The sequence below is a fragment of the Topomyia yanbarensis genome, chromosome 3, assembly GCF_030247195.1.
Source record: "Topomyia yanbarensis strain Yona2022 chromosome 3, ASM3024719v1, whole genome shotgun sequence".
Classification (NCBI taxonomy): Eukaryota; Metazoa; Arthropoda; class Insecta; order Diptera; family Culicidae; genus Topomyia; species Topomyia yanbarensis.
The window spans coordinates 206,203,805-206,227,576 of NC_080672.1; the positions used below are offsets into that span (position 1 = coordinate 206,203,805).

Genomic DNA, 23,772 nt, shown 5'->3' on the forward strand with positions numbered 1-23,772 from the left:
CGTTCACAGAAGACCAGAAGTTTGAAAACGCTTTTATTGTATAACAAGTATGATCCTGAAATGTGTTGTTTTTGGGTATGAAATTTCATACGCTAGGACATAATGGGTTAAGCAGCACACACCGTATTGAATTAAATCCAAACCACCCCACCCACCCACTTTGCAAATCATTCTGTGACACCGTACTGGTACCCGAAAAATCCGCACACGGCCACCGCTGCCGAAAATGCATAGCGTCTACCGCTTATTGTAGTGCCCAGACACTGCAGCCATGATCTTACCCGTTCGACATAAGAACAAAAACTGATTCAAACGTGTACGCGTCACCTCTATTTATAAGCTAACCGTATATGGTTTAGTCACTTAGGTGCGAGTGTGTGCAAATGCCAACGTTGTCGAAAATCAATAGCGCTTATTGCATCGCCCGGAGACGATGTTGCTCGTATGGGATAAGAGCAACAACTGATTTAAACGGGCATGCGTCGCTTCTATTTATGACTTTTCGTGTGTGATTGAGCGACTAAGGTGCCCTCTAATGACGGCTGTGTCTGAGAAATCTGCCTCACCAATGGTTTCCCGTTTTTCGTGAACTTTTTAAATTTACCAATTTCCAAAAGTCTACTTTTATTGGGGAGATATTAAATTATTACCAATATTTAAGTTAGGTGTTTCTGAATCGGGTGGTGTATGAATGATTAAAATCCATCTAGTAATGTCGGAGTTATAAGCGTGCAAACCTTACATAGTTTCGTTACATGAAAGATAGTTTAGATTTTAGAATGACACCTAGCCCCAGATAGTGGAGTAAGACATTTTTAATGTCAAAAGAAATTGGACTTTTGTGTAACAGAATTTTTACCGATTTAAAAAAAGTCTCAGAAGAACTGAAGATTTATTTTTCAAATTTTCAAACTTTTATAAATTTGATGAAATCACCCACTACATACTCTACTTTTGCATACAGAATTACAGGAGAATGTCAATTATATGAATCCGTTATGATTGAGCTGATTCTTTTGTTCAACTATATTTTTACTAAAGTTTGCTGAAGTAGATGCTATGGGTTCACTTGATCCCTTCAAATTCGTGGAGATTTGATCCCCTTCGCCATACTTCATACACACCACTGAAAATAACAAAATTCACACCAGAACAATTGAAGTCATTGTTGTCATAAAAAAATGTCAAAAATGAACGCTTCATCGTAAAGAAACATAATTGTGATTGTTTACTACAGTATACGTAGCAATCATTCATCCCACATTTGATGTTCCTCAACCATAATAAAGACAGCTTTCAAATAATTGCACGGAGATTTGGGGAATTCGTAAAAAATCAGGTGAGAGATGCGTAATATGTAGTAACAAAAATAACAATATCATAACAATTTAATCAATACTACAATCCATTTATAAAATTGAATGGGGTAATGTACCCGTTTTTGCCCTATTAAGAAGGGTACCACATTATTACTACAATAATTTTATTATTTCAGCTTCTTTAATTTGTTATTAAGGTCCATTTTTTTATTTCGATTATAGAGGTTTTAACGTTAAGGTCATTCGCCTCTTATTAAGAGCCAATATAATAACAAAATTGTCTTGAGAATGGTGAAAATCTTTGAGTCAATGCGTTGAGCAAAGATGGCAGACGTTGCTCTAACCATAGGCTTCAGATGGGTAGGATGATAGTAGAAACAGGGCAAAAATAGGCTTATTAACCTACATGCTCTTTTAAACACGTTTTCATAAAGGAATCAAGTGTCCCCAAATTGGGGATTTTCCATTTATTTGTTGTTTTCCAGAAATGCTCATAGCTCATGTTCAGTATAATATTTCCATGTAATTTTTTTATGATTATTAGTCATCCCTATAAACAATATAAAACTACAAAAAATACATAGTTTTTTATCATTCCACGGAGTTGGACTGAAAAATAAAAAGATGGGTGGGTAATGTCTGCGACATAACCAGAGAGATGTAGAATACATAGGGAACACGTTCTTCAAATATGTTGATACTCATTGGAATTTTCGGACAAAAGGTGATTTGGGCGAGGAATATTTCAAATTATTCTTTACAAAAATGAATGACACTGGTAGGGCCATTTTGTTTGCTACTAGCACGGAGCTGCACAAAAAAATCATTTAATGCAGTTAGTTCACAGAGGCTGCCAAAACGCTCGAATAGAAGCATGCGACTTCAACATTTCTCTTAAACACATGCAACAACACATTCGTTTCGTTTTGGTAATACTGATAATAACAGTAGAAAGGAATGGAAAAGCAGTGCACGAAACGAGCGAGAGGATAATTTAAATTTTTGTTCCGTGTGCAAGCTACTTCTTTCCACACAACGTATTATGTTGATTGTTGAAAACACAAAACACCTTAAAATGAAAGTTTCAGTTTAACTCTCACTAGAACACAATTGATTGGTCCTGAAAAGAACCGTTGCTTTTATTGTAATTTACGCCCACTCCCAGCGGACACTGTGCGCCAGTTTGATTTCTTTTGCGAGAAAGTTACGTACTTGGCGCACTATTTGTATCCTCAAACAAACCGACCAAGTAGGCATCACTGGCTTCATTACGGCTGAGTTTTGTAAACGTAGCTCGACTTGAAGTAATTTATATATTTATTGTATTTCTTTATTTATTTATTTATTTATTCTTATTTTTCATTTGACCTATGTTGGTCTACATGAAATGTAGTTGAATGGGAAAAGCCCATTTCAGGATATACTTCAGAAGCAATCCTCAAATGGGCGTAAAAACCCATTATCTTTTCATATATTCACACCTGATTACAATGGATTCACACTACAATAAAATATAATAACATAGTACACAGCATTACATAAATAAAAAATACAAATATTACAAAAAATGAATCTTAAAATCTACGTCAACCTTCTTAGTCTATTTTTGAAAACATCACAAGATACAGAAAAGTCAAAATGGCCATAAACACTATTAAAAACATTACACATCGCCCTAATGGGTTCGTTTTGACCGTACTCGGTGCGTCGAAACTCGAGTCTTAAAAAGTTATGCGATCTGAGACTTCTCGGGGGCACATTGACATTTATTTGTGAGAGAATATCTGGAGCATCTATTTGGCCAGTTAATATCTTCCCAACAAATATTGCTCTAAATGTGTTCCGCCTTTTAGCTAGGGTTTCCATATCGAGCAGACGACAGCGATCGATGTGCGGTGGTAGCTCTGTTGGGTTACGCCACGGCAGAGTTCTAAGAGCAAAACGGAGGAATCTTGCCTGCACTGCTTCTATTCGGTTGATCCAAATGCTTGTGGAAGGACACCAAATGGGTGCTGAAGCTTCCAAGACAGATCGCACAAGTGAAAAATAGAGTGCCCGCAAACAATATGGATCAGTGAACTCTTTGGCGATTCTTATAAGGAAACCGAGATTTCTATTTGCCTGTGCTGTAACATGAGAGTAATGATTTCTGAATGTCAGTTGTGAGTCCAGAAGTACACCGAGGTCTCTGACAACTGTCATTCTCTCTAGCGATTCCCCGGAAATGGTGTAGTTCCACAGTATTGGATTTTTTCTAATACACAACCTTACGAACCAGACGCTGGAATGTTAGCCAGCGGATTAGTTGCTCCGTTGCCCTTTATTTGGGGCGAAATACTGGCATGGCGACAGTTCCTGATCGGTAGTTGGTTGCGATGGGCCACCAGTAACTGGGGCACTTTTGCGGACTGTCATCATTGCCAACTGCTTTCCTCCGGTGGACTGGCTGCTTGCTAGTGCTTGAACGAATACGAATGATGAGAAAAACCGACCGACCAATATTCATATATGAAAACACGAGAAAGCACTACTATCGCTCTCTCGCTCGTTTTCGTGCCATTCCTGTGCCTTTCCTTTCCGTTCGGCTACCAATACTAGCATAACCAAAACAAATATTCTGTCTTTCCATCGCCTTCAATCTAGTGACCAGTGCTAGCAAACTTGCATGTTCAGTTTTTCAATAACAACATTCCAACAATATTTTCAAAGAATGTTGCAGATTTCTCGACAAACATATGATTACGGCCTAAAAGCCAACTGTCAAAATCCACTTTGAATGGAAATTCCAGACAAACCGTTACTGGTCGAACACAGCTCACAACAGTTTATGAAAGAGAAAACTTTTCTCTTTCGTTTACTACCAACATCTGTGATTGGCGTGTAACGGTTTGTCCGGAATTTCCATTCAAAGTGGATTGTGACAGTTGGCTTTTAGGCCGTAATCATATGTATGTCGAGATTTGAAAAGAAGAAAGGAAAAGATTTTCACAAATTTAAATTCTTTTGTCTTATTTGTTAGCGGTGTACTGGCCATGGTGGATGGTGGGGGAACACCCACATTCGTTTGTTATGATGGTATTGGCAGCAGAAAGGAATGGAAAAGCTGTGCACGAAAACGAGCGAGAGAGGATAATTTAAACTCTCTTTCTTTCTTTCCACACATCGTATTTCTTATATAGCTTTCTGAAAATTATTTGTTATACACCATAAAATGTAAATTTCAGTTTAACACTTATTAGAATACAATTAATTGGTCCTGTAAAGAACCGTTTATTGTTTTATTGCGGGAGCATAATTCAGACGCACTCCCCGCGGACACGGTGAGCCAGTTTAACTCTTATTAGAACACAGATTAGTTTCTCTGTTGCCCTTTAGTTGGGGCGAAATTCTTGCAGAGCGACAGTTCCTGATCGAGTTGCGATGAGCCACTTGTAGCTGGGGCACTTTTTCCGACCGTCGTCATCGCCAACTGCTTTTCTCCGGTGGACTGGCTGCTTGCTAGTGCTTGAACGAATACGAATGATGCGAAAAACCGACCGACCAATATTCATATATGAACACACGAGAAAGCACTACTATCGCTCTCTCGCTCGTTTTCGTGCCATTCTTGTGCCTTTCCTTTCCGTTCGGCTACCAATACTAGCATAACCAAAACGAATATTCTGTCTTTCCATCGCCTTCAATCTAGTGGCCAGTGCTAGCAAACTTGCATGTTCAGTTTTTCAATAACAACATTCCAACAATATTTTCAAAGAATGTTGCAGATTTGAAAAGAAGGAAGGAAAAGATTTTCACAAATTTAAATTCTTTTGTGTTATTTGTTAGCGCTGATAAAGGATATTTAGTTTGCTACTAGCAAGGAGCTGCACAAACAAATCGATTTATGCAGTTAATCAACGGAAGCTGCCAAATAGTTCAATAAAATAATTCAAATTGTAATAGCGACATGCAATTGTGGCAACACTGGCCATGGGATGGTGGGAGAATACGCACATTCGTTTTAGTTATGATGGTATTAGCAGCAGAAAGGAATGGAAATGCAGTGCACGAAAACGAGCGAGAGAGGATAATTTAAATTCTCTTTCTTTCCACACATCGTATTTCTTATATAGCTTTCTGAAAATTATTTGTTATACACCATAAAATGTAAATTTCAGTTTAACTCTTATTAGAACACAATTAATTGGTCCTGTAAAGAACCGTTTATTGTTTTATTGCGGGAGCATAATTCAGATACACTCCCCGCGGACGCGGTGAGCCAGTTTAACTCTTATTAGGACACAGATTAGTTTCTCTGTTGCCCTTTAGTTGGGGCGGAATTCTTGCAGGGCGACAGTTCCTGATGGGTAGTTGGTTGCGATGAGTCACCAGTAGCTGGGGCACTTTTTCCGACCGTCGTCATCGCCAACTGCTTTCCTTCGGTGGACTGGCTGCTTGCTAGTGCTTGAACTTGAACGAATACGAATGATGAGAAAAACCGACCGACAGATATTTTTATAATCGCGCTAATATGCACTTCTATCGGCTTCTAATGGCCTAATCAAAGGAATATGCCGTCTTTCCCCCACCAACTGCTCTCGTCAAGCAACCCAATGCGAATAATCATAGGAACAAACATGTAGTGGACCTATATATAAACTTTTCATTATTTTATTGTTCGGTTGGTCTACCAAAGTGACGGCTCTGTGCGGGATGGGCTAAAATTTTCACTTTTCCGAGTCGTTTTCGAAAGATTTTTCAAAACACATTTTTTTGTTATTAGTGCATGTTATACATACTTCAAATTTTAATACAGCATAGAGGAACATATTTTCAACAAATTGGCCTAAAAATCAAATCATTCTGTTAAGTATGATAAAAGTTATTCACGTTCAAAATCTGACGCGGCGCCGCAGCCGATATTTTGAAACGGGACCCCTATATTGAAAGCTTAAATGTATTCTACATTAAAAAGGGGATCAAGTCTCCTCAGTCTCCCCTAGATTTTTGAGATCATTCAGAAAACTTTTACGCAAAATAATTGTTCTACGTCAACACCTCGGTTATGAGCGAAACAAATCAAAGGAGAATAAACAGATCAATTGAAAATTCGCATCATTTTAGCTCTAATGAAACAACAAAATATGTATACCGTCATCGGGGGGCCAAAAATAGAACTTTTTGTACATTGCACTCAAGAACTGCTATCACGCAACTTCAAACTTGAAACTGCTTGATGTTTTACATGTGTCAGAAGTACCTCCAAAATGAAAAGAGCTTTTGGACAATCAAGATTAAACATGAGATAGAAGGAACTAAAAATTACGCAAAAGTTTTTTTCCAAAATCATGTTAACTTCTTGATTTATTGTTATGGATTATGCTCGTTATTTATGTGTGAATGCAAATGAATGTCGTGCTCGTAAAAATAAAAGGGTATGTTCAAAAACTGCGTTCCACACATCCAATAACATTGTTTTAGAGAGTCAATAAGTCCTACAATGAAAAACAACATGCCGAGAATAACATTTTTCTAAAAGTAGGTTCAATTGTGTTCCGAAGTGCAAAGGCTTTTCCAACAGAAACGCGAATGGTACTGGTATATTTAATGGTCAAGTTAGTTCATCCATCTTTTATGAGATATCCATTTCCAATACACTGATGACCTTTTTGTAAGGATTTAATCATAAGGTCATTCGCCTCTTTGCAGAACTATTTCCCTCTGCTTATTCTGTCATTCCACAACAAATTGATTCAATACTCATAGTATAAATACTTCTAGAAACGATAGCGCAACTACACTACTCAACTTGCAAATTATCGATTACTGTTATTTTTCAAAACAGTCAAACTAGTACGCTAATAAAAATCTGCTTTGAATTAGAATCAAATCCCAAAATAAGAGTAAATTTTAGATCAAATATACATGTATATGTAATATAGACTTAAGTAAAGCTTGGCGTAAAGCGGCCCCAATTTTAGATGGACATATGATGGACATATGATCACCAATTACCAAACAATTAAAAATACGGACAAAAAGTACATGCACAAATAAATGCATTACATTGCTAGGTTAATTTCACGTAATCTATATCCTCTTATCTAATAATTTGACTAGTATATCACACTTTCCCAAGAGAATTTAAGTTACAATGTTTTTGCGTATATTTTACGATTACTACGATTACTTGCAAGCATTTTCTCAAACTTATATCCAATTTTTATATTTGTTGAAGCAGCGAATATGTTTTGCTTTTGTCAAAATATAACGTTAAATTTGAACTAGAAGCTCAAGTATCATTCTTTAATTTTGGCGTAAAGTAGCCCCCGTGGCGTAAAGTAAACCTTCAATGACGGTACATATAAAAATATCTACACATTTCAATTCAATACTTTACCAGAATTTGCTTTAGTGGCACTGAAAAGGGCAGATGGTGGCGTGGTGTGGATGGAAATTTATTTCGTGCTGGTATACTTGGTAACCGCCTTAGTACTTTCCGATACCGTTTTTTGTAACGGGCCAGACGAGAAGCTTCGTTAGCAATGCGCTGATGTCGTTCACGAAGCTCTTCATGATGTTCATTGCCTTCGATGAGACTCCGGTGCACAGTAGTCCATAATGTGAATTTAACAGGAATTTTTACTTTTTGTTAAAATTGAATGACTTAGCCTTACAATATGTTTAGCAAAGTTATAGCGGTAAGCTTGAAGCAAGTTGGTACCGCTACAGGGTATTATCTTTGATTTTAGGCCTGAGTTTAGTCCGGTCTAAGACGTTAGTACCTGTCATTGCAGAAATGGCTGCATCCTGAAGCCAAATGAAAACAGTGTAAAAGGCCGCCATGTTCCTCTTGCATACATCTCAATAATTTGAATCAACTTTTCGACCTTTATGTGCAATATTATGGCCAACGTTGCACACAAACCATATGAGGGCAAGTAAGCAAGTTTTATCCTGTATGAAAAACAGGTGTAATCGAGTTTTAAATGCTACTTTTTTGATATTCTTTATCGTCCTATCTATAAGGTGCTACACGCTCATTTCAAAACGCCACGTCGAAGAGTTATATTGCAGGTTAGTAGAAGTCGAATCATTTTGAAACAAACCATAGAACGAAATTTTATAATTAGATGCAGAGATGCATTAAATAAAAATTGATTTCGTTTGTTAGTTTACTTATGGCTATCACAATGAGTGAAGCTGTTTAATTTGACCACAATTTTTTATTTAGTTTAACAAGAGGAAAAGAAAAGAATATATAATCACAATTTGTACCCTTTTTTCGTTATATTTTCTCACAAAGAACACAAAAAGGAAGTGGAAGTTTACTTACATCCTTACTGCTTTCGAAAGAGTTCAAACTATAATTAAATAAAAGATTGTTAATAAAGCCAAGCCAAGATTTTTGAGATCATCCAGAAAACTTTTACGCAAAATAATTTTTCTACGTCAACACCTCGGTTATGAGCGAAACAAATCAAAGGAGAATGAACAGATCAATTGAAAATTCGCATCATTTTAGCTCTAATGAAACAACAAAATATGTATACCGTCATCGGGGGTTACTTTACGCAAAAAATAGAACTTTTTTGTACATTGCACTCAAGAACTGCGATCACGCAACTTCAAACTTGAAACTGCTTGATGTTTTACATGTGTCAGAAGTACCTCCAAAATGAAAAGAGCTTTTGGACAATCAAGATTAAACATGAGATAGAAGGAACTAAAAATTACGCAAAAGCTTTTTTTTCCAAAATCATGTTAACTTCTTGATTTATTGTTATGGATTATGCTCGTTATTTATGTGTGAATGCAAATGAATGTCGTGCTCGTAAAAATAAAAGGGTATGTTCAAAAACTGCGTTCCACACATCCAATAACATTGTTTTAGAGAGTCAATAAGTCCTACAATGAAAAACAACATGCCGAGAATAACATTTTTCTAAAAGTAGGTTCAATTGTGTTCCGGAGTGCAAAGGCTTTTCCAACAGAAACGCGAATGGTACTGGTATATTTAATGGTCAAGTTAGTTCATCCATCTTTTATGAGATATCCATTTCCAATACACTGATGACCTTTTTGTAAGGATTTAACCATAAGGGCATTCGCCTCTTTGCAGAACTATTTCCCTCTGCTTATTCTGTCATTCCACAACAAATTGATTCAATACTCATAGTATAAATACTTCTAGAAACGATAGCGCAACTACACTACTCAACTTGCAAATTATCGATTACTGTTATTTTTCAAAACAGTCAAACTAGTACGCTAATAAAAATCTGCTTTGAATTAGAATCAAATCCCAAAATAAGAGTAAATTTTAGATCAAATATACATGTATATGTAATATAGACTTAAGTAAAGCTTGGCGTAAAGCGGCCCCAATTTTAGATGGACATATGATGGACAAATGATCACCAATTACCAAACAATTAAAAATACGGACAAAAAGTACATGCACAAATAAATGCATTACATTGCTAGGTTAATTTCACGTAATCTATATCCTCTTATCTAATAATTTGACTAGTATATCACACTTTCCCAAGAGAATTTAAGTTACAATGTTTTTGCGTATATTTTACGATTACTACGATTACTTGCAAGCATTTTCTCAAACTTATATCCAATTTTTATATTTGTTGAAGCAGCGAATATGTTTTGCTTTTGTCAAAATATAACGTTAAATTTGAACTAGAAGCTCAAGTATCATTCTTTAATTTTGGCGTAAAGTAGCCCCCGTGGCGTAAAGTAAACCTTCAATGACGGTACATATAAAAATATCTACACATTTCAATTCAATACTTTACCAGAATTTGCTTTAGTGGCACTGAAAAGGGCAGATGGTGGCGTGGTGTGGATGGAAATTTATTTCGTGCTGGTATACTTGGTAACCGCCTTAGTACTTTCCGATACCGTTTTTTGTAACGGGCCAGACGAGAAGCTTCGTTAGCAATGCGCTGATGTCGTTCACGAAGCTCTTCATGATGTTCATTGCCTTCGATGAGACTCCGGTGCACAGTAGTCCATAATGTGAATTTAACAGGAATTTTTACTTTTTGTTAAAATTGAATGACTTAGCCTTACAATATGTTTAGCAAAGTTATAGCGGTAAGCTTGAAGCAAGTTGGTACCGCCACAGGGTATTATCTTTGATTTTAGGCCTGAGTTTAGTCCGGTCTAAGACGTTAGTACCTGTCATTGCAGAAATGGCTGCATCCTGAAGCCAAATGAAAACAGTGTAAAAGGCCGCCATGTTCCTCTTGCATACATCTCAATAATTTGAATCAACTTTTCGACCTTTATGTGCAATATTATGGCCAACGTTGCACACAAACCATATGAGGGCAAGTAAGCAAGTTTTATCCTGTATGAAAAACAGGTGTAATCGAGTTTTAAATGCTACTTTTTTGATATTCTTTATCGTCCTATCTATAAGGTGCTACACGCTCATTTCAAAACGCCACGTCGAAGAGTTATATTGCAGGTTAGTAGAAGTCGAATCATTTTGAAACAAACCGTAGAACGAAATTTTATAATTGGATGCAGAGATGCATTAAATAAAAATTGATTTCGTTTGTTAGTTTACTTATGGCTATCACAATGAGTGAAGCTGTTTAAGTTGACCACAATTTTTTATTTAGTATAACAAGAGGAAAAGAAAAGAATATATAATCACAATTTGTACCCTTTTTTCGTTATATTTTCTCACAAAGAACACAAAAAGGAAGTGGAAGTTTACTTACATCCTTACTGCTTTCGAAAGAGTTCAAACTATAATTAAATAAAAGATTGTTAATAAAGCCAAGCCATACAATCTAAGTAACACTTTTAAATATGACGGCAAACAATCTGCTACAAATATTCTTATTTTGATCGTTATTTAAATAATATCGAAGCTTGCTTATATTGTTTCACTATTTATAATTTTTCAACAAATCTTGGACGATTAACATTTCCATTGTAGAACAAATTATCGTTTAATCACAGACTAACAGACATAACACTCAAAAACAAAGCTTCGTCCGCTTTAACGGTCATTTTAAATATATTTGTAGTTGGGACTGTGGCCACATTTGAAATTATGGCGCCACTGACATATGAACAAGCATATGGGGGATAGACCACTAGTGAAAAATTGTTCACAAACCTGAGGGGTAACCCACCAGTAAATGAGTGTTTGGGACTGTGAATAAAAGGTGGAGCTAGTGTTCTGGGAAAATTGCCGGATCAATGTTTTTTAGGGGATTCCCTCATAGTGTTATGTCTGTTAGTCTGTGGTTTAATTCTTAGTGATAGAACAGAAATGCACAGGGAATGAAAGAAGTTGGGAAAGTTGAGACTGGACAGATGACTTGGAAAAAATGACACAAAAAGTAGAATGCGGAAGAATCGCCCAAATCGTGTCGGAACTTAAGGGGGGTTGTGAAAGGTATTATCGGCAAAAAAATGAATTCCTTAATTTTTTTCGATACAAAGATTATTTGTCTATTCAGTCAGGTGCCACGTCTAAAACTTGTTTTGCGGTGTACACCACAACTCAAAATCTGCTGGACCAATCGTTGATAGATTTGCATAGCTGTTTTTAACAAGTAACTAATGGAGCTTTTATTTATTGGTAAATTTTCGAACTTTTCGTAGCACTTTGAAGCCAAAGTCCGATTATTGCTAAAAACGATGAAAATTCTATTGAATAAATAATAATATTAAGCATTTTGCAAAAAGCTTTTGTAGTTACCTGGGCAATAATGTGAAGAAAAAAACTGCAAAATTCAGTACGATTGGTCCAGGAAATTTTGAGTTACGGTTTACACCGAATTTTGTCGAGGTGCCTCCTGAAGATTCACTGTCTGTATCAAGTGTCAGGTTCAATTTATTAAGTTATATCTGTCAATTGATTATCAGACAGATTGCAGACTATAGGAAGTAATTAATTGTAATTAATTATTTTGTCACCGGGATTTGAAACTTTCTCAATTTTCGCATGACGTCGCAAAATTTCAGCAAAATTTCGTTGAACTGAACGTTTTAGCAATCCAAGATTTTTAAAGCTCAGCAATTTGGATTTAACCCATTTTACAGATTTACTTCACTGAAAATCAGCTTTTGAAATTGTCAAATTCTCAGTTCAATAACTAAACTTTTGGTATTTCAGGATTGATTAGGTAATCGTGTTGATAATTTGAATTACTTCATTTTCAACAAAGTAGGTCTGCCGAATTCTATATGCATGGTGAGTGAAGTAGTTGGGTAGGATGGTATAATAAGCCCCACCAGGCTAAAATGTCACATTTATTTTCTAAGGACCACATAATCATCTGAAGCAAATAAATTTTTGTTTTTGGCTTTTTCATGTGCTGCAGAACAGCGACTAATACAAACGTTTCCAAAAAAGGTAAGCATCCATTATTGTTCTGTAAGCATTTGATTGAATTTGAAATAGTCAGATTTGGCTGAACTGTCTGACTACTAAATATAATGTTAGAGAAGCTCTTTCAATCCTTGGAGTGGCTAGCGACTAACAATACAACTCTATAACGTTCACGATAGTATGCACCGTTATTAGCAAAATAGCGAAATAACGTTTTATACCATGTTCACACTACAGAGTTAAGACATTTTATAATAATTAGCAACAAGAAAAATGTTATCAAGTAGTATTAACCACTTGGATCTTAAATAATTCTAATATTACTTTGTTTAAGCTACATCGAGGATTCCAAAATTGTTTTAAAAATATAAATACATCAGACTATTAAATGGCATAAACAGTGAATTTTCAATTCTCGACAAACATATGATTACGGCCTAAAAGCCAACTGTCAAAATCCACTTTGAATGGAAATTCCGGACAAACCGTTACACACAAATCACAGATGTTGATAGTAAATGAAAGAGAAAAGTTTTCTCTTTCATAAACTGTTGTGAACTGTGTTAGACTAGTAACGGTTTGTGTGGAATTTTCATTCAAAGTGGATTTTGACAGTTGGCTTTTAGGCCGTAATCATATGTTTGTCTAGAATTAACCTCATTGTACGATTTTTTACATTGCACAAAGAGAATAGGGAAAGAGACAAAGAGTGAAAATCAGTCAAAACGGCAACACTCCCTTTATGATGATTTTAACACTAGAATTTTGGCAACCGCTTCCACAGGCAGCACTTTAAATGACTCCTATTATATTTTGAAAACAAACCGTACGTCGATCGTTGGTTTTGTTTATCAAAAGATGTGCATTCCGAAACAAAGAGATGAAATAATTCTAAAGCTTGTTTTTACTCATACATATACTCTAGTATGTACCTTACAATCACGATTGAACTAAATTCTGACGAAAACTCAAATTTCTTTTTTGATAGATGTACAATACTTATCTCCTCTAACTCAGGCATGAGTAATGTTTATTTACATTGCACGATTGGTCTGCTCAATAAGGTATTTTTGGCTTCACACTATTCGTCTCTTTCCCTATTCTCTTTGTCATTGCCGTGTATTGCCGATGAGAACACAGTAATGCAAATGGCAGCATCATGTTACCGGAAGAAGACAAAAATACGTCATGCTCCTCTTGCGCATACTTCGTAATTTTCAATCCTCTCGTCAGCTTTCTTCTGGATAAATATGTCTCTCTTTGCTCGCAATAAGACTATCAGCACCGGTGCGTAAGAAAATGCTTGTGTATTTTGATTACGCTAAACGATAATATTTTATTTAGACACCCGTTTTCGCACCGGTCGTTGGTCAATAGGTTGCCAAAATAGTAATCTGTTTTCGCACCGGTAGTTGTTATTATAGTTATGTTACATTTTTTGCAATCATGCAATAAAATAATCGTTTTTAATGATATGGATTTTATTCAGTGAAAAAAAGAGAGAAAATACATTTATTTATTGAATTCAATAAAATCATTTCAGTAAAAAACATCGTTCTTTTTGCTAAAAATATTTTATTGCAATGATTCTAAATTATTCAAACTGGAAATATTTATTGAGATTGAAAGTTAATTATTGTTTCAATGAAAATAAATGCTCATTCCATTAATTTTACCGTTTGAAGCAATAAACATAGTATTATTGAATTCAATAATGTTGTGTACACAAAAATGGGTATAATTTAGTACTTCACTATACCTTACGCTCTTTTGGCGTACCTACTTTATCAGAAAGGTAAATAAAAACAGCTGGATTTGAGACGTCAGTCTCTTATTCCAGTGCGCGATCAAACTAAGTTTGAAGTGTTTTTTAACTTATTATTAAAAGAACTCCCCACAGAAAGTGTTCTCCCCAAGTGGTTCCTGCATCTACTGAATTCGTTCCTGCCTCCACTGGTCCACCTCCCGAACGGACCGAACACAACGATCAAACTAAGTTTGAAGTGTTTTTTTTAACTTATTATTAAAAGAACTCCCCACAGAAAGTGTTCTCCCCAAGTGGTTCCTGCATCTACTGAATTCGTTCCTGCCTCCACTGGTCCACCTCCCGAACGGACCGAACACAACAAATAAGACATTTTTTGTTCAAATATGCTAAAATTTTCTATGTAATAACAATTCTGAGAAATTTTATGGGTTCGGGATGGACGACGAATTCTAAGATCTAAAAAAGCACCGGAAGTTATTGTCTGAAGCACATACTACGGCCGCTCTGAGTCAGGAGTGCAATGAAGAGAATCTCACTAGGGATCTCATGCTAGATATTACAAACAGACTTGCGTAGGAGGAAACTTTACGGCCATCCAACGATTGTTTTACGGAACCAGTTTATACGAATGATCAGTTCGAATACGCTTTCGTTTGTTATGTATTTCGAAGCCTTTGAAGAGGAGCTAATACTATATTGAAATGCCAGAGAAAGGCAATTTTGAATCGCAGAATAGTGGGCTTATTCATGAATACTTGGTACGCTGGATTGTAACCGTTCGAAATGAAAAACTTGGGCAGAACAGTATACAGTAAAACAAAAATAATTAAATGATAGCATTTTATGCGTGGTTTCAATAAGCTTAAGCATAAGCATAAGAGATCGCCCGTAGTTACTACTCCGTTATTGACCGGAACCAAATTAGGTTGCAAAATGTTCATTGGAACAACATGCTTGGGAATAACATGATGAGCCACATTGTACAAGCTATTCTGATCCCTGCATGCTGATCAATACCGACGCCGGCCATGTCCGAATGCAGATCTTCTGGGAAAGGAAGGAATGTTAGTCCGATACATGTTGCTACTAGAGACCGAGGAATCCTCTGCATCTCCACATGTATCACGGGAAGGGGAGAGTTGTTAGTAAGTGTACCAATAGCGTTAGCATATAATAATTGCTATTGGCAGCCGGCTGCCGAGAATTTGGGAAATTCATCATTTGTTGTATTAATACGATTAGTAAAATAAGCAACTTGTACTCCGGATAGCCGGCTATAAGGAAAACTGCTTATATTTTTTAATAATATTCAACCACGCGATGAATTTTTTCATGGTTTCTATCGTGTCGGTGCTGATTTTACCCGGCGATCATTTGAATAGCATGAGGAATCTTATACAGAAGGTTCATCAGACTCTTCCATAGGTGTCGCGGAGTTGGTGGTTTGGAAGGGAATAGGGTCTAAGATTCGCTCCAAGCAAGTGATGTGACCTGTAAAGCATAGTTTATAAGGTAGTAGTTTAGTTAGTTTTCGAGAACACGATCGCTCGAAAAAGAAGATCTTGTTTAGTTTATGGTTCTTTTTAAACTCTGGGTAGCCGGCTACCGAGAGCATCCTATGTCTTCTAAACAAAAGCAATTTCAACTCCACACAGGCGATCGTGGGAGTATTGCCAAGAAAAGGTAATCTTATCTACGTAATGGGCCGAATCACTATTCATTGCGATATTATTTAAACTAATTTTGCTATTCCTTCTCTACGATATATTTTTGGGTTGCAAACTACCGAGTGAAAACCCGTTATACAGACAAAGAGTTATGATAGCTCGAGATGTTATAAATCAACGAAAGTATTTCCTATTTTCCTTATCGGATTGTTTGTGAAATACACTACCGTTCCACGCATAACTGTCCCATGTATATAGGGAATCTCATAGAACGGACAAACATGCTTACAACAGCAGTACACGTATACGAACGATTATATCGAACATTGAAGGGAAATACAAAGGATCGTTAACCTGATGCACGGGCTTGTTACCAATAACGGAACTTGAAATTAGATTCATTAAAACAGACGCGGCGAATTTTCAGTACGAATTAACCCGCGATCATCGATACCAGTCAAACCAAAGTCCCAGTGGAGTCGACCTCCGAACAACTATTCATTTTTACGTTATTGTCTTCTCGGCTAGATCCGTTCGCACGCACCCTCTCGTTCTGGCACTATCGGCTGAAGGCCAATAGCACCCTGTCGTCGCCGGTCTAAGGACCAAATGTCGTCAATAGACCTAGACTCGCATGGAGGCATGTGATAGAATTGAATATGACAGCAAAACACTTATTCTTCGTGCTGAAATAACTGAAGGTAATTGCCAATCGGTCCCCGATCCCTCTCGCGAATTGTCAATTCTCAAACCTTATACATGATTGAAGTCATCATTCCACTCAAATAAGGTCATGTGTTTTTGACAAATCTGTGTACAATAACAGGGATTTGCGCAAACTGAACATTCTGAGCACAAAACCGAAAATCGGCGTTACACAAACTTATCTGTGCACCTGGCATCCCTGATGCTAACTTATCACCCCCAAAAAATGAATCACACAAGGAGAACTTTACTTAGACATTGAAATAAACAGTCAAATCATATGCCTCAAAAATATTAATAATCCTGACAGAACAAACAAGATGAACGGCATTGTTCTTCTCGCCTCGCATTTCAGAAATAAAACAAAAAGCTCGACGTAAAAAACCAACACACCTACATAGGTAGAGCATCTCTCAAATTGAGAGCATATTCCTACACAATGAACAGAAATAGAGAGCATGTTTGCCCCCCCATTCTCCGTGTGAACGACCTGCCCACCTCTCAACTCAAACGTCAAATACTAACGCAGTTGTGTAAAGAACAATTCACACGATACATCAGGCCTCCGTCACCGGTACGGAAAGTATTGGTTACATGCAGTTAAATGGAGACATTGACGTACGGCTCACGAGAAACGCATTTAACCTATCCTGACGGAACAGTTACGTTCCTCTCTGATGACGGAAACCAATGCATCGCCTGAATCGGGCTTAATCCTATACAAACACGATTAAAATACTCCCATCTTCCTTCATAGTAATACCAATACACAGACAATGGTTTTTGGAATCATACAAACACAACACGAGAACGGCCACGCAAATAGTGAAGCCAAAACAGGTCAACCAATCGGGCACAACCGGAATCCACCCCAGACATATCTATAGCAAAGCTGGATTCCGCCAGCACCCGGGCGGCCGACACGGTCAAATTAAATCTCAACATTAAAAATGCAAAAGGATGCCAAAGTGTACAATTTTCGACCTAACATTATTGGCCGCGAGGCACACCTGAGGTATACCACATGTTATGGAAAATAAATATTAATTATCAAAAATACTTCCTTTGTGCAATCCTACAAGCACACACAAATTGTCACCGGTTGAACAGCATCCTACAGTCGTCACTCCGTTGTCCGATGCATTAATCGTGGTATTGGTGCAAAGAAAACCTTAGCTTTATGTCAACTTCGTGTGGTATTACCATTACCACTACACCAATCTTCACTACGCAACCTGAATATTATCACTCTTTTGAGGCCAAAAAGATGGCTGTCCAAAAATTGGTATTGACACTAAACTGAACACTAGAAAAACAAATATCCACCCCAATAACCAGCAAAACCACACTACATCGAGCAACACCACCAACCAGTCCAAAAAAAATTTATACAATTTTTCGCACAAATCATAAAAAATCACGGGATTAAGAAAATTACAAATAGCGCACTAAACTTCGCAACCGCTCAATCCATTTTATGCGTGGCTTCAATAATAATATTAACTTGCGTAAAATGCATTGTTTTTAGTTATAGCTTTTGATTGAGGTAAGATTTGCTCACAAAACAAGTAAGGCTAATAAATGTGACTATTGCCTTTCATTTGAGTATTAACAGTTACAAGGATCAGCTCGTGAACTGAAGTTATTGCAATTAGTCTGATTGGGTTCCGATGGAGCAGTGCTGCCATGGGCAGTTAAAGCACAGACTAACAGACATATCACTTAAAAACAAAACTTCGCCCGCTTTAACTGTCATTTAAAATATATTTGTAGTTGGGACTGTGGCCACATTTGAAATTATGGCGCCACTGACATATGAACAAACATATGGGGGATAGACAACTAGTGAAAAATGGCTCCAAAACCTGAAGGGGTAACCCACTAGTAAATGAGTGTTTGGGACCGTGCATAAAAGGTGGAGCTAGTGTCGGATCAATGTTTTTTGAGGGAATTCCCTCATAGGGTTATGCCTGTTAGTCTGTGGTTCAAGTTGATGACGTTGCAATATAATTGAAAACTGATGAAACTTATCAATTTAGGCTGGCTTTTGCTACGGTTTCCACGAAAGTGAACCATGGTAAATATTCTAGGAAAATTGTATTGAGCATTGGAAGGTAAAAGTGGAGCAGCTTCTAACACTGCGAGGGAAGCACCTATCTTTATGAAAAAGGCTTTTTGTTTTTCTTGACCTCACCGTTTTCAAGGAAAATTGTTTTGAAACCCTACCTGCACAAGAAGAAAGTTGGGCATGACAGGGTTAATAAATGACATCCAAGTCAGATTGTGATGATGATGTAGTGAACCCACCATCAGTGCAAGGGCTACGGCAGTGGCTGCAGTTGCTTTTAACAGCAAAGCCAAATGTTGTTAGCAAACGACTTTCAATTTATCGCTGTATGAACTGCCGTTCTACGCATACTTGACCCATGTATATAGGGAATCCCATAGGACATGGGACATTTAAGCGTATAACGGCAGTGAAGGGCCAAAAAGGGTTGGATCCATAAGCAGAAGTTCTTATGCGCACTCCACAGGGACAAAGAATCTCCCTCCAACAAGAAAATCCAGACGTTTGAATAGCAACATTTACTTGTTAAGGCACTACCTGATGGTTTGTGTGAGAAGAGCGCGTCAAACTTACCATGCCATGACAGATAGGAATATCAACAATAACTACATAATTCCAAAAAATTAGGAAGTCAGTGCAGACATTACTATTTTCTGAGTAGAGACAGGCGATCCACGTACCCTAATCCATGACACAGTTCGTATGATGCCCTGATGCACCCTCCCTGCCCAAATAATGATATAAATACATGTCTTGGAAAAATGCATATAACGAATGTAATGAATATAGTTCAATTAGAAATAATAAAATGTAATGAAATACTTTGAAGAAATAAAATGTACTTTATAAATTTAATATAAAATATGTATATAGTAAATATAAGTTACTAGCTAATACCCATCGCGCGTTGCTGCGACTTTCAACGAAATAGGAGGAAACACCATTTGTTCCGAAGCGCCATCTGGCGGACAAATAATCCCCAACTAATAGCACACAAACACGCTCCATAACAAATGCCTACTATGTGCAAATTTTTACAGCAATCGGTTAAGCCGTTTGGGAGTCTATAAATCATATACATACAAACATTGACTTTTATATATATATAGATAGATAGATAAATAGATAATAGATAATAGAACTAGAACCTTAACGACTGAAATCCACATACATCAAAGCGAGTCCAAGGACCGCTACCTTTGGTCACTTATATTCTGCATGTTTATATTGTACAAGCTGAAATATTTAATAAAATGGATATAGTACATATAGTGACTATAATACATGAAATAAGATGATAACGACATAGTGCACGTGCTGCTGAAATAAAATGTTACTATAATAATAAAAGATAGTATATTATGTATCAGGAAAAAACAATGAATGGAATGCACTATAGTTATGTTATGTATATAGCAAATATATTGTTTAGTAAAAGAAGGACCCAGTCCGACATTCACGCCTGAAATACATATTCGGCACCAATATAACTAAAGTATGTCCTACGAAACATGCCTTTACAATACATATTCTGTATGTTGACACCGTTCAAGTTTAAATGATATTATACATAATGCCTCATAGATCTAACAATAAATAAAAACCTGTTTTAATCCACCTAGAGGTGCAATTGTGCCTTTCTCATTTCTTTAAACTATGATTTAATAGCTGGTTCGTACAATATAACATTCATCGCGGTATCGGTTTGAATCGGAGTTTTCTATGTGATCGCACTCCACAACCCGTAACTCCGGAGCCGGAAGTGGGATGGAGATGGAATTTAATATCAGTTTCCGGGGACGCAACACCTTTCATTTGAGACTAAGTTGATCAAATCGGTCTAGCCATTTTCGAGAAACCAATATAACCGTTATTCTGAATTTGGATGCTTTCGGATCCGTCGATGGTGGCCAGTGTGGCCAAAGAGACTTTGAATGACTGTTTGTGACCTAGATCTACAAATTCAACAGTTGTGTTTACATTATGGAAAAAAATCACCTTTTTACATTCATCGCAGAATTCGTTAGAATCGGGATTTGCTGCGTGATCGTACGTATCACCCTGTAATTCAGGAACTCTTCAACACGTAATCCGGAACAAGATGTCGGTTGAAAATGAAATTCAATAGCAACCTATGGGAATATTATACCTTTCATTTGAATCTTAGTTTGTAAAAATCGGTTCAGCCATCTCCGAGAAACCGATGTGTACATTTTGATAACAAATCCGCACATACACACACATACATACATACATACATACATACATACATACATACATACATACATACATACATACATACATACATACATACATACATACATACATACATACATACATACATACATACATACATATATACAGGGGGCAGCAGGGACAGGAAGGACAGGAGTCTAGGGCAGCGATGCCACATGTTTTTTTGAAATGTCTGTAGAAGAATAACTAAAATGTCTGTAAAAGTCTGTAGATGGTTGTGTAAATCCTAGCTACACTAAAATTTTACTTTAAAAATAGATTGAAAGTAGAATTCTATTGTGAAGGAATCACTCGTATTCGAAAACAGTTATTCTAGTGCAATTTTACTAAACACTATTACCGTTTTAAAAGTCTATAGATCTCTGGCTACGTCTGTAGGAGACATCAAAAGTCTGTAAAATACAGACATGTCTGTAAATCTGGCATCGCTGGCCTAGGGGCCTAACAAACCCCCCCCCCCCCACAGCCCTACTGCGAGTTGGGGAGCTTTGCTAGGATATGGTGGGGCTAAGATTGGGCTCTTCTAAACCTCTAAAAAAGCCATAACTCCGAAAGCAGCTTCGACGAAGCGAGTCTGTGCCGCTTCTGCTAAGATCTTAAGATTCCAATAATCCAAGATCTAGGCAATAAAAGCACTCTAGCCCAACCGGAGTGCCAACCGGCACATCAGGATCGACGCCAGTAACATCCTGATTATGGTACACTGGCCATAGCGAACGTCAACGGACAGAGCACGGATAACGAATAGGATGGCGACTTTGGGCTGACAGGCATGCTGTTCTACTCCCTGAGTAAGGAAGGATGACATCGACTTGAAATGGCGAGTGGGCTAACAGCATGGCTGCCTCCGTCCCAACAAAACCCTGGCAGGTCTCCGGGTACGTTCGAAACTCGCCATCATTTGGTTGGTGGTACTAGGCAGCGATGCCAGATTTACAGACATGTCTGTATTTTACAGACTTTTGATGTCTCCTACAGACGTAGCCAGAGATCTATAGACTTTTAAAACGGTAATAGTGTTTAGTAAAATTGCACTAGAATAACTGTTTTCGAATACGAGTGATTCCTTCACAATAGAATTCTACTTTCAATCTATTTTTAAAGTAAAATTTTAGTGTAGCTAGGATTTACACAACCATCTACAGACTTTTACAGACATTTTAGTTATTCTTCTACAGACATTTCAAAAAAACATGTGGCATCGCTGGTACTAGGTTCGGTTGAGGCATTCCCGATTTACGCCGATCCGGCTCTGAACACTACTCCCCATGAAGGATAGTGTCAACCCTTGCATGACCTCACTGCTGCTTTTTGGCAGCATAGATAATCATGGGATCGCGAGAGGCGACTATGTGCAGCGAGTGGAGATAGCGGCCCGGAGTTGGGACCCAATAAAATGGAGAAAAAACAAGCAACCGATATAAATGGAGCATGCACGGTGAATCCGTTTGCCAGAGGTGGGTTGGTGAGGTCACCACCACCAGTAGTAGCTGAAGTCATCCAGCAAGAGCAGGAGGAGGGGAAGCCGAAGCAACAGCAACAGCAGCAACAAAAACAGCCGGAGCAGAGCGGAATGAGCTACACCCCACAAATGCCAAAGGTAGTGGTAGCGAGGCACTTGGTGGAGGAGCTCCACAAGTTCGTGGACGCGAGAAACAATGTCCACAAAGCCATTAAGGAGATGGTCATCAAAATCCGGAAGGCGCTACTGTCTGCCGTGAAAGAGTACGATACGGCAACGCAGAGGGCAGATTCAGCTGAGCGAGCATCGGTGTCGGCTAAGGCCACTATCCTCCTAGCCCCTCCGAAACAGGGTAAGGAGAGGCAGATTGGAGTGAAGAACACGCCAGTTCCCATAACTCCAAAGAGGACAAGATCCTCGCCAGGAGACGAAAGACCAGGCGGGTCAAAGAGGCAGACGCTCGAGGACGCTGTTGCTGCCGAAGGAAAGGACGCCACCTTACAGGGTGAAAGCTGGAGTACCGTTGTAGGTCGGAAGGAGAAACGCGGGAAACAGCAAAAAAGGAAGGAGGAGCGAAAAGGGGAGCAGAAGAGGAAATCAGAACCCTCGGCTCGTCAGAAGGCGACTAAGGGAGAAGCCGTGCTCGTCAAAGCAAATGACGAGACTACATACGCAGCACTGCTCAAAAAGGTCAGAGAGGACCCGGAGCTGAAAGATTTGGGGGAAAACGTGTTAAGAGTCAGGCGTACCCAAAAAAATGAGATGCTCCTCGAGCTTAAGAAGAATACAACGACTAGTAGCTCTGCCTTACAGGAGACTATAACTAAATCAATGGGTGGAAAGGCAGAAGTTAAACCCTGTTACCGTTGCGGCATAACTCTCATGATAACCGTGTACAAATTGACAGTTATTTATTAATCTTGTTATTTCTGTACTTAGAATTTAAGCAAATAAATTTAAAAAAAATGTAAATAAATATATTGAATAGACAAACACGTTAAAAAGAGCATAGCATAGGATTAAAAATAAATAATATAAATAATATAAATACACTCCAAGACAGATTAAAATTAGATTACCAGAACAAAATTTGTTATACACATCACACACTGCACACTACTCTGATGCTGCTACCAAAAGAGATTATTGTCGCGAGGATAAAAAAAGGGAAATC

At 37.6% G+C, this 23,772-nt stretch overlaps 1 protein-coding gene across 1 annotated transcript in view; it reads left to right on the forward strand.

Moving 5' to 3' along the window:
* The window catches only part of LOC131689268 (voltage-gated potassium channel subunit beta-2), a 1,724,569-nt gene that overhangs the window by 540,452 nt on the left and 1,160,345 nt on the right, over positions 1-23,772 (forward strand). The window contains exon 1 of the mRNA XM_058974245.1: positions 11,209-12,696. The gene's annotated coding sequence lies outside the window, so the exon portion shown is untranslated. Of the gene's footprint in view, positions 12,697-23,772 lie in introns of the transcript that reaches the window.